Source organism: Primulina tabacum, chromosome 5 (genome assembly GCF_025594145.1).
Source record: "Primulina tabacum isolate GXHZ01 chromosome 5, ASM2559414v2, whole genome shotgun sequence".
Lineage (NCBI taxonomy): Eukaryota > Viridiplantae > Streptophyta > Magnoliopsida > Lamiales > Gesneriaceae > Primulina > Primulina tabacum.
The window spans coordinates 22078652-22091040 of NC_134554.1; positions in this window are offsets into that span (position 1 = coordinate 22078652).

Genomic DNA, 12389 nt, shown 5'->3' on the forward strand with positions numbered 1-12389 from the left:
TTATTTTATGATTTTATTTAGAAAAGGAAAAATATTTTGAGGGATGTGAATTGACTGTGACAAAAGATATGATATATGATTTGTGGGGGATCTGTTTATGTTGAGAACGGTGAACTTACAATTTTATGGGGATGTCGTGAGGGGAAAAGGTCTTAGATGGAGCACATCTACGAGAAAAGGCCCCAGATGGAGCCCGTCTATGGGCCCTGAGGGAACCCGATGATCGTATTTCCATGATGGAGCCTAGTGCACACCCTCATGAGCCATGTGGAGTTGAAGACTGATCAATCGACCAAAGGATAAAAGCTAGTCACTTTTAAGGATCAAACTTCACCCAAAATGATATATTATTGAAAGCTTATGATAAAAATGATTTTTATGATACATGAATTATGATGATGTTTAAAGCTGTTTTTAAACGATTTTTAAAATGATTTATTTATTCTCAAAGCTTATTTTAAATGTTTTTTTAAAGGATTTAATTATGCTTAAAGTTATTTTAAAATGATTTTACGTTTTATGATTTAATTATGCTTAAATGAATTTTAAATGGTTTATTTATGTCCAAAAGTTATTTTAGATAAATATATGATTTTATGCATGTGAATGTATATGTATTATTTGATATCAATGTTTAGAACGTGTTGAATTTTTAGACTTACTAGGTTTGTATGATGCAGATTTAGATGATTTATGGGAGGTGCTGACGCTTGAGTGGATCGAGTGCAGCAGTATACACCCGAGGGCCTTTATGTTTCCTCACTAGGTTATTAGATTAAGGATTTAAAGATTTTTTAATGATTTTTATTAGAGATATTTTATGCTTTATTTTTATTGTTAGTGATCTTTTCAAAGGTCGATTTAGGATTTAATTTATGCACTTGAAATTTAAATTGTTAAATTATTATGATTCATGATTATGTTAAATTATTTAGTAATTTATAATTTATGATTTAAGATTAGAAAAAAAAAATTGGAGGTCGTTTCAGTTGGTATCAGAGCGGTGGTTTTCTCCAAAGAGTTGTGTACTGTCACTTTGAGAAGCTCAAGAAGTCACGCCTCAAAAATGTGAGTTTTTAATACTTTATAATTTACATGCTTAAAATTCTTTTAAATGTTTATATGATGCACGATATACATGTTAGTGGAATGCTGCATGAAAAATAATTAAATGCATGTAGGGTAGTGGAATTGATGAAGAACTTAGAAAGAATAGGGTGCATGCACTACGTGAGCTAGATTTAGTAGTCGACTTCGGGAAATTTTTGGGTTAGAATTGCAATTTTCAAGATTTTAATGATCGAATTGAAGAGTAAGATTTAAGTTAGAGGATTAGTTTGACATGAATAAGGGAATATAAGCTTTACAATCATCAAGTCAAAGAAAATTTCGAGGACGAAATTCAATTTGGGGGGGGGGGGGGGGGGGGGGGGGGGGGGGGAGTCCACGTAAACCGCATGTATGCAAAATTATTTTAATTGCTTAATTGTTTTATTTAATTGTTTTTAAATGCTTGCATGATATTTATTATATGATTAAATGATAATATGACATGATTACATGAAATTAAGGATTTTACCCGAATATTCGATAATAGGCACGGGAAAGCAGACCGGGACGACCAAGACAAGAATATTTATTTTTCAATAATCAATGTCAAGGCTTCCTAATATTATTTAAAAATGATTTAATTTTCCTAAAAATTTTGGAGTTCGAATTATTTTACGAGTCGAGCTCGATTTTTCCCGGGAAGCCGGTTTTGGGCAAACAAGGAGTTTTAAAAGATCAAAAATATTATTTTATGGAAACTAATTTTATAAACTTTTATTATTTAATTAATTAAGTGTTATTGGGCCCAATTTAATCAATTTAAGTAGGCCCAATTAACCTTATGTTGCAAGCCCAAAACCAAAGCCCATTTAACTTGTTAATTAATTATAAATAAGTATCCTAGGTCTTGAAAACCCCACAATTTCATATCAATCAGCCGTGAATCACACCTTGCACACACTCAAGAATTTTGAAAATAAGAAGGAAAAGAAAAGCTTGTGTTCTTCGTCGTCCGGGCGTCCAACGTCGCACCCTCGCCGAAGATCGAATAATCGAGCGTTATAAACGCAAAGGCACGTTTTCTAAACCTTTTCAAACATCATACAAATCATATTATGTTTGTTTTATTTGATTATGCATGAAAAATACATGAGTTCGATAATATTACGGTACATTACGTATTTTCAAAGTTTTAACGATTTTACGTTTATTTGAAAAACGTTTTTGATTCCGACGGACACGCTGCCAATACATGATAAAATATGGTTAATTTATGGACAAAAGATGACAAAAAATAAGTTAGAGAACAAGGCTGGAAACCGTAGGATTTTTAAACAAAGAAACCGTGGGTTTGAGTTTTGTGTGCATGTTTTTGTTCAAGTGACTCGTTGTTTTGCATGGGGCTTGGGGGCTGGACAGGGCTGGTTGGGGAGCTTGGCCAGGGTCAGGTTCGAAGGCTAGGTAGGGTCTTAGGGCGGCTAGGGTTCGAGCTTGGGGCTGGGGAAGGAGTCCACGGTTGATAGGACGCTTCTCGAAGGGAATTTTCTGTGTGGCCGAGAGTTGCAGGGTGTGGCTCGGTTTGGGGCTGGGCTAGGTGGTCCACCAGGGTCCTAGGATGATGCATAGGGGTCGGCTCAGGGGCTGGAGTTGTGGGCTCGCTGCTAGTTGAACAATACGTCAGGGAGCGCAGCAGCAAAGGAACGCGCGCAGGTTGTCTTCCTGGTTCATAAGCTTCGCTGCTTGGGTTCAGGGCTTGGGCTGGTCTGGATAGGGTCTTACAGTGTTCCAAGGATGGTTAGGGTCAGGGGTGGTCAGTGGAAGGCAACTAGGAGTCCTAATGTTCCTATGATACTCACGCACACACGTATGGATATTGGGTCTCGGTTCCAGGAGTGATTGGGTGAGCTAGGGGCTGGTTCTTTGGGCTGGGCTTGGTCAAGAGGGTGCCTAGATGGGTTGGCTAGGGTTTGGATCGAGGTGGCTTGGGTGTGGCTCGAGTAAATTGGGAGATGGTTCGGTAGGTTCATTAATGGTTCAAATTCATAAATAATAAGAGGAAAATTGAATCCATGTGTCCACGGGTGTCGCTCATGACTTGGAAGGGTAGAATAAATCTTAAAAATGTTATGTTTAAAATTTGGGATAAAAATAATGAGTTTTGGAATTTTCCGGGATTTTATCGCCGCACAAAACGCTAATTAAAGAATTAATTGAAAAGTCTAGTTTTAGGCTTTATAAAATTATGAAAAATTATATTTAAGCTTAAATAATTATTTAGAACAATCCCATGTCATTAAAACTGAGAAAAAGATAAATTCGAGAATTTTTACTTATAGGGGCAAAACGGTCTTTTTACTCTTAGGAAAATACGAAAACGCTTGGCAGCGTACCGAAGGATCATAATGCATGTAAAATGATATTTTATGATTTATTGTGCTTATTTCGATGATAATATGTATTTTTACGATTTATGGTAAATCTGTGCAATTTATACTGTCTAAAATGTTATTTTTGGAAAGCTATCTTATTTTATGATTTTTTTAGAAAAGGAAAAATATTTCGAGGGATGTGAATTGAGTGTGACAAAAGATATGATATATGATTTGTGGGAGATCCGTTTATGTTGAGGACACTTAACTTACAATTTTCTGGTGATGTCGTGAGGGAAAAAGGCCCCTGAGGGAGCCTATTTACGGAGAAAAGCCCTAGAGGGAGTCCATCTATGGGAAAAGACCACAGAGAGAGCCGTCTATAGGAGAAGGTCCCCGAGGGAACCCTGAAGATCGTATTTCCATGGTGGAGCCTAGTGCACACCCCCATGGGCCATGTGGAGCTGAAGACTGATCAATCGACCAAAGGATAAAAGCAAGTCATTTTCAAGGATCAAACTTCACCCAAAATGATATATGATTGAAAGCTTATGATAAAAATGATTTTTATGATACATGAATTATGATGATCATAAAAGCTATTTTAAACGATTTTTAAAATGATTTATTTATTCTCAAAGCTTATTTTAAATGTTTTTTTAAAGGATTTAATTATGCTTAAAGTTATTTTAAAATGATTTTACATTTTATGATTTAATTATGCTTAAATGATTTTTAAATGGTTTATTTATGTCCAAAAGTTATTTTAGATAAAAATATGATTTTAATGCATGTGAATGTATATGTATTATTTGCTATCCATGTTTAGAACGTGTTGAGTCTTTAGACTTACTAGGTTTGAATGATGCGGGTTTAGATGATTTATGGGAGGTGCTGACGCTTGAGTGGATCGAGTGCAGCAGTACACATCCGAGGGCCTTTATGTTTCCACACTAGCTTATTAGATTAAGGATTTAAAGATTTTGTTAATGATTTTTATTAGAGATATTTTATGCTTTATTTTTATTGTTAGTGATCTTTTCAAAGGTCGATTTAGGATTTATTTTAATTATGCACTTGAAATTTAAATTGTTAAATTATTATGATTTATGATTATGTTAAATTATTTAGTAATTTTTAATTTATGATTTAAGATTAGAAAAACAAATTGGAGGTCATTTCAGCTGAACTGTGGATTTATGAGATTGAGGAATTGTTTGACCTGATTGATTATCCTTCAAAGCTTCGATTAAGATTAGTTGTGCATCAGTTGAAAGAATGTGCCAAAATGTGGTAGTCTACTACCTTGATGACCTTAGTTGCTTAGATGATTGTTCAATCATGGGATATATTTAAGCTGAAGTTTAAGAAGAGTTACTGTCCTACATCGTTTTACATCTATAAGGCTCCTGAGTTTCATAACTCGAAACAGGGTGATATGTCAGTTGAGTAGTATGCTGATACTTTCTATGCTATGCTGAGATATGCTCCTCATGTTGCTGCAAGTCAGTTGCTGTTGTTGAAAGTTTCGTTGAAGGATTGAACGATCTTCTGAAACATTTTGTTCCTACTGTAAGCCATTGAATTATCTTGAAGCAGTGGAGATAGCAAAAAAAAGCTGAGGATAGTCTAAAGAGGAGTGGTAACCAAGTTCCTACCCAACATCATCAGTCTGGGAGACAACAATTCAGTTCATCGGTTATGCATCCCTCCTTCCACGTGGCAAGCAATTTAAGAAGTCTGGTCCTAATTCTTCGAGTTCTTGGAGTTCTGGGAACAGTGGTGGACATCGTTATTGTAAGGTCTAGAAATTCGAAAGACATAACTTGAATTATGAGTGGGCATAGTTTGGTTAAAATCGAAATAACCTACCGGACCGAAAAATTCGGTTTAAATGGTTCGGTTTTATCGATTTTTTGGTCGATTACGGTTTCTAAATTAAAGAAATTCGATTTTTTGGTTCGGTTTACGGTTTTGATCCCCAGAAAACCGAAATAACCGAACCGGCCGTATTATATTTAGCCATAGGGCTTTTTTGTATAATGGGTTAATAAATGGGTCTTACTCATGTTGTTCCTTGTGTGAAAGATATATGTGTTGCATCCATTTGTATAATGGGATAATAAACGGGCCTTAGTCATGTTGTTCTTTTATATGTGTTGCATCCATCAAGCATCAAGTGATGTATAATTTTATTTCTTAACAAAATATTATAAAACTGTATATAACCGACCATTAAACCGAACCGTATTACAAAAAAATCGGACCAAACCGTAATAAAATGGTTTGGTTTTGGACCAGATATATTCAAAACCGAAAATCGAAAAATCAAACCGTTATAGAGAAAAATCGGACCGAACCGACCAACGCCACCTCTAACCTGAATGAATGCAAATATAGGGTTTTGTTAAAATGTGTGTTTAATTATTTTTTAATGCATTAAATGCATGATTTTGACATGAATATGTGTTTTTGTTTCTTAGTTGATCAAAATTGTATGATGTAGGCCTTTTAGCAGTATTTCACGCTCGAACAAGGAACGGAGACCGGGGACAGTTAAGGAAATTGTTTTTATTAAATAATTATTTTTAATTATTTAATATATGATGTAATTATGAGGTATTTTCAAAAAATGGATCTTTTAAGGTATTTTTACGCACCTAGTCATATTTTTAAACCGTTGTGCAACTTTTATTAAAACGGAAGAATTTTTGAGGGTTCGGATAATATTTTCAAAAACGTACTAAACAAAATATTTTACAGGCGTGTTGTTGGGACTAATGGGCTTGTGCTAGTAGAATTTTGGGTGAAGCCCACTTCACTCCACTATTTTAAAACATAGACCCAAATATACACTACTTTTATTATTTTAAAAACCCTCAAACCCTAACGTTCACCCCATCACCACTTGGCCGCCCCTCCCTCAAAATATTGCAGCAGCACTGGCTCACTTTTTGTGTGAAAAACGCAGCCAAAGTCCTCCCCATCACTCCGGTATCAGTTCTACGCGATTGTTGTTAAGGTTTTCGAGCGTATATACGCAAAGGCATGCCCTATACCTCGTTTTTTCATCTTTCACACCCTAGTACGTGTTTTGATTGCATTTATGTGATATGTCATGGATATAATGATATGCATCGGCCCTTCATGGTTTTATATAAACATTTTTCATTTTCTTGTCATGAACTCACGTATTTGGTGTGGTAGAAGGAGCTGCTAGGGTTTGATCGTGCAAGGGACGAAATACAGTAGGTTTAGTGAAGGTTTAGGTGTTGATATCAGGTCTAGAGCGTGCGGCTTAGGGGTCGATCGGATCTCGTGTTCTTGGTGCTTGTGGTGGCCGAGCGAGAGAGATAAGGAGACAAGGCCGTGTAAGGGCCAAACCAGGCCATGGTGCAGACCCTGGTTGGTCTGAGTTGTGGTCCAGGTTGGACCAAGTTCAGCTGGTCGCAGCCCAAGACCAGATCGTGAGTCCTAAAATGTAGAAGGGTCGTGCTTTGTGGTGTTTGGGGAGTTTCACACACGGCCACGTGCATGGGACCTTAGGCCTAGGTTGAATACATCTAGGAGGGTCTAGTCACATCCTAGATTTGTCTAGTCTGGGTATGTTCCGGACTAGTTTGGGCTGGGTTTGAGTTTATGGTGGATGGTGATGCTAGGGTTTCGACCTCCATAAGTACCGATAGGTACAGCAAGTTTCAGCTGAGTTTGGAGGGTCCTAAAAGGCTAAGAATATGTCGTTTAGGGTTTGGTCGAGTTTGATTAAGCAATGATTTGAGTTTGGAAAAGTTTGGTTGAGTTTCGGGTTAATTCAGATTAAAACCGTGACCCTAGTCCAAGTTTTAAAACGAATAATAGAAAGTTAGTGCCTGGGCTTGAATTTATGTATAAGATATGGTTAAAAATATGTTTTGAGGTGTTTTAATAAGTTTGGTTGGCTTCGGGTAAAAATTTTAAGGTCCAAGGATAAAATGGTCAATTAGGGTTTACAGGGAAAAAATTGTCATTTTGCACGTGGGTCGAGTTAGCAGTCCATGCAGCGCCCTGATAATCGAAATTGGATGTTTAAAATGTATATGTTTAATATGAATATAAATTTTTACGAAAATACGAGAAAATACGTTGCATGCTTGGTTTTAAGAAAATGTATGTATATGCATGAATTTTATAAGTGATGAATACGATGACATGTTTTTGAAGGAGGTGAGTTGACTGTGACTAATATGAACACGAACATGTAAGGCCAAAGTTCAGTGGATGGGTAAAACTGTCGCCGAAGTACCCGTCGCCAGGTACCGAGGTTATACGTAGATGGTTCTATCGACTTGGAGCTGATAAGAAAGTCACAACTAAAGATCTGAATTCAATAAAGGAAAATCAACACGTATATGATTACATGATGAGATATGATTTGAATATGTTTATGTTACGTTATGTTTAAGTTCACGCTTTTAAAGATCATGAAGTTTATTTTAATTACAGTATTTTTCACTGTTGCATGTTATGTATATGTATTTTCTATAACATATAAGTTTATTTTAATTACAATATTTTTCACTGTTGCATGTTATGTATATGTATTTGCTATAACATATCAGATATATTGAGTCTTTAGACTCACTAAGTGTAATGCAGGTGAGCATGATGAGGTAGAGACTTGAGGCGCTGAAGACTGAGTAGGCGGAGCTGGGAGTGCACATGATAACCCGAGGACCTTGCATTCTTTGGCATATTTTGTTTATGAGTCAGGAGTGAAACAATGTTTTAATTGTTTTTGCATCTTTTTATGCTCTGACATCTGTTGAGTTCTATTGAAACAGTAGACGAGGAGATTTGGTTGCATTTTTAAAGATCAACAACTGAAGTTATTTAATTGAGTGGTTGGATGGTATTTATAATGCTTGTTTCGAAATTTTTTATGGATGTGCGCGTAAGTATGTTCCGGTTATAGCTTCATTCATTGAAAAAAATCCTAGTAGTATTTTAGTAGTAGACGTCACAGTTATAGTGGACCTTATTGTGATCACTGTGGGGGCAAGCACTTCAGTAATTAGTGTGTTGGAGTGCCAGAAGTTTGTAATATATATGGTCAACCGGGTCATTTTCCCATAGTTTGTCCTAGTCAGACTGGAAATAACTCAACTATTTAGTGGAACTCAAGGAAATAGATTTTCAACAATATCTCAGTCCAAAGGACAGTGGTCAACAGAATCAGCCACATGTTCAGCAGAATTAGCCACCTTTTCGTATATTTTCTTTGACTGAGAATGATGCTCAGACAGCTCTAGGTACTGTCATCACCGGTAACTGTACCTTATGTGGCTTTACTGCACGAGTACTATTTGACACTAGAGCATCGCATTCTTTGTATCTCATGCATTTGTTGTTTCGCATAATATTTGCACCACTATTATGAAGTTCAATTTGTCTGTTTTTATTCCTTTGGGCAAAATGATTATCACCGATAATGTGGTGTTTAATGCGGTGTTGTTTCATGATCGAGATTTTTTGTATTTGAATCTCATTTTCTTACCTATGCATGATTTTGATTGTGCTGTTGGTATGGATGTTCTGACCCCAAATTGTGCCACCGTCAACTGTTATCGAGGAATAGTTCGGTTCCAGCCTAGCTTTGCTCCTAAATGTAATTTCTACGGTTGTGGTTCTCAAGCCAAGATTCCTCTAGTTTCTTTTATCGAGATGACTTGTTTATTAGATTCTAGTCACGAAAGTTTTCTTGTTTATGTTGTTGATCTATCGAAGAATAAGCGATAGATTTCTGATATTCCTGTCGTCTGTGAATTTCCTGACGTGTTTCCAGAGGAAATTCGTGGTTTTCCACCAGAGCGAGATGTTGAGTTTAGCATTGAATTGATGCCAGGAACTAAACCCATTTCTTGAGCGCCGTATCGTTTAGCTTCTATCGAGTTGAAAGAGAAATTGCAGGATTTTCTGAGTAGGAGAGGGGTTACATCCATCCGAGTTCATCACGTTGGGGTGCTCCTGTTCTATTTGTTAAGAAGAATGATAGTGCTATGAGGAAGTGTATTGATTTGAATAATTTTACTGTCATGAATGAATATCCTCTTCCGAAGATCGATGATTTGTTCGATCAATTGCAAATCACTTCTGTTTTTTCTAAGACTGATCTTCGTTCTAGATATCACCATGTGTGAGTCAGACAAGAAGATATTCTGAAAAAATCTTTTCGCACTAGATACAAACATTTTAAATTTTTAGTTGTGCTTTTGGTTTGTCTAATGCTCCTACTGTGATGAATTGAGTATTTCGTAAATATCTCGATTGTTTTGTGTTTTTCTTCATCGATGATATTCTTGTTTATTCTAATTCTGAGGAAGAGCATGCTAAACACTTGAGGATAGTTCTTCGAATTCTTTGAAAGAAGCAGTTGTATGCCAAGCTATCCAAGTGTGAGTTTTGGTTATATAGAGTTGTGTTTCTGGGCCATGTCATATCCCAACATGGTATCTTTGTCGATCCGAGTAAAGTGGATGCATTTCTGAACTGGGCACGACCGACCAATTTGCCGGAGATTCGTAGTTTCGTGGGTTATCTGGTTATAACCGGAGATTTATCGAGAATATCTCAAATATTACTATACCTATCACTCAGCTGACTCAGAAAAATCAGAGAGTCATTTGGTCTGATGAATGTGAGTCAATTTTTGTTGAGTTGAAGAAGAGATTGACATCTGCACTAGTTCTTATCATTCTAAGTGGTTCTGGAGGATTTGTTTTTTGTACCGACGCATCAAATGGAGGACTAGGTTATGTACTGATGCAGCATGGCAGAGTTGCGGCCTATGGTTCTCATCAGTTGAAAATGCATGAGTCTAAGTATCATGTACATGACTTGGAATTGACTACTATAGTTTTTGCTCTCAAGATTTTGAGACATTATTTGTTTGGTGAGCAATTTGTAATCTATTCATCTCACAAAAGCTTGAATTATCTGTTCTCTCAATCATATCTGAATATGAGACAGAGACGTTGGATGGATCTTTTGAAAGATTATGATTGTGAGGTCCAGTATCATCCGGGTAAAGTGAATGTTATTGTCGATACTTTGAGTCGTAAGGTTGTTGATGTTAATTTATCCTCGATGCATGTTTCTAAGTTACGTGAGTATATTTTTACTTATGGCTGGGATTTTCAAATCCAAGGTAATGTTGTTTGTGTGTCACAAATTTTTGTTGAACCAGAGTTGATTTATATTGTCAAATCAGCTCAGAAAACTGATGAGAAAGATCTGAAATCTTTTGAGTTAGTATCTCAAGGATATCAATCTGGTTACTCAATTCATTCAGATGATTCATTTAATGGTAGATTGGTTGTCCCACATATTCCTGAATCGCATACATCCATCCTTAAAGAAGGCCATTGTACTCGATATAGTATCCACCCAGGAGGCAGGAAGATGTATCATATTCTAATACCTCAGTTTTGGTGGAAGAACATGAAAAAAGATGTGGATGAGTTTGTATCTTGTATAATATGTCAGCAAGTCAAACCAGAACGCATGAGACCGAGAGGATTACTGCATAGTCTGGAGGTTCCTCATTGTAAGGAACACGTGGCTATCGATTTTTTCACACAATTGCCCCATACTTCTAGTCATTTCGATGTCATTTGGTTGATTGTCGGTAGATTGTCTAAATCGGCACTCTTTATTCCATGTGAGAGGACGTATTCGTACAAGAAGATGGCTCATCTGTATATTGAAAATGTTGTGAGACTTCATGGAGTTCTAGTTGCAATAGTCTCAGATCTCTTTGTTGGGATGAGTTCGGTGAAAAGCAATTAACTGGACTTGAGATTGTTCAGGAAATGCATGATAAAGTTTAGTTGATTCGTCAAAGAATGAATGCTGCCCAAGATCGTCAGGATAGCAATGTTAACAAACGTCATCGACCCTTGGAATTTCAAGTTGGAGATTTTGAATTTCTGAAAATCTCTCCGTTTAGAGGCGTTGTTCGTTTTGGCATGAGAGGTAAGTTGTCACCTCATTTCGTTGGTCCCTATGATATTGTTGAACGTATTGAGACTTGAGCTTATCGGTTAGCGTTGCCACCGTCATTTTCTGGCATCCACGATGTTTTCCATGTTTCTATGTTACGTAAGTATGAGCCCGATCCATCTCATGTGATTCAGCCTTTTGAGGTTGAACTTGACCCTTCTCTATCGTATTCTAAGTATCCTATTTGTATCTTGGATCGAATAGATAAAGTTTTACGTAATAAAGTTATACCACTTGTGCGAGTTCAGTGGCCGAGGCATGGTGTAGAAGAATCAACGTGGGAAACAGAAGAAAAGATGAAAGCATCTTATCCATATCTGTTTGACTCCTAGTATTGAATAGTGGTATTCGCATCTCTGTAAGATGTATGTGTATAGATAGAAATTTCGAGGACGAATTTGTTTATGGGATGGAGAAATATAAGGCCCTAGAATATATTATCCAGTAATTTGACATAATTAGAATAATTCTTGAGTTGATTAATTAAAATAAATATTTATGCTAAATAATTTTTTGAATGTATGTTAAAAATATGTATTTTAGAGTATCGAAGTTAATACGATATAAAATACATATAGAGACTGAAATAACAAACGGGAACATTTAAATTCAAAACCGGGATAATTGGGCTTAAGTTACTACTTCTAATAAAAAAATATACAATAATTTTATGTATACACTCACTTATCAAAAAGGGAAGAAGAAAGAAGCAACACATTCCCATAAACCTATCTTCTTTCCCAATTCTTCTCGAAGCCACTGTAGCAGTCGCCAAAAAATCGTCGTAACTTCTTCTTCCGACGTTGAAATCTAAAATTCTTGATGGGTTTTGTTCTCCACATCCTAAGCTTAGATTCAAGCCATAAATCAGTAATTTTGAGCAAGTTTTCAGCTGGATCAAAGCTGCTGATTTCAGCTCATTTCTGCATAGTT